The sequence below is a fragment of the Octopus bimaculoides genome, chromosome 3 (genome assembly GCF_001194135.2).
Source record: "Octopus bimaculoides isolate UCB-OBI-ISO-001 chromosome 3, ASM119413v2, whole genome shotgun sequence".
Lineage (NCBI taxonomy): Eukaryota > Metazoa > Mollusca > Cephalopoda > Octopoda > Octopodidae > Octopus > Octopus bimaculoides.
The window spans coordinates 47530067-47530571 of NC_068983.1; positions in this window are offsets into that span (position 1 = coordinate 47530067).

Consider the following 505-nt stretch of genomic DNA (forward strand, 5'->3'; position numbering starts at 1 on the left):
TTTAACATGTTTTCTCTCTTGTGTGTAGCTAGAGGATGTTTGCTATTTCAAGGGACAGTGTGGGAGGCTGGTTGGGGTGAGGGGAAGGAAGAGCGAATTAAAAGGATTTTTTGTTTCTGGGCTAGTCTGTCATGGTTGCGTGGTGTTTTGGACTGGTCTTAAAGGTCAGAATGGTGTGAGTGTGTATGTATATACATGTGTTTGTGTGTGTGGACCGTTTTTACAATCCAAGAAATGCAGAAGCTTACACAATTATATACAAAAACATCCCACAGTTGAGTCAAGACCCACGTCTAAAAAAAGTACTCGCAACCCATAAAATAATAAAAAGTAAAAGACAACCCAAATCCCTAAAAAACCTACTTACCAATGCAAAATTATCCAACACAAGCCCACCACCCACCGTCAAAAAATGTGGTCGTTCCAACTGCAGGACTTACATCTACCTCATTGAAGGAACAACATACAAATTCTAGTCGGGACACACTTTTGTCATAAAAAATAA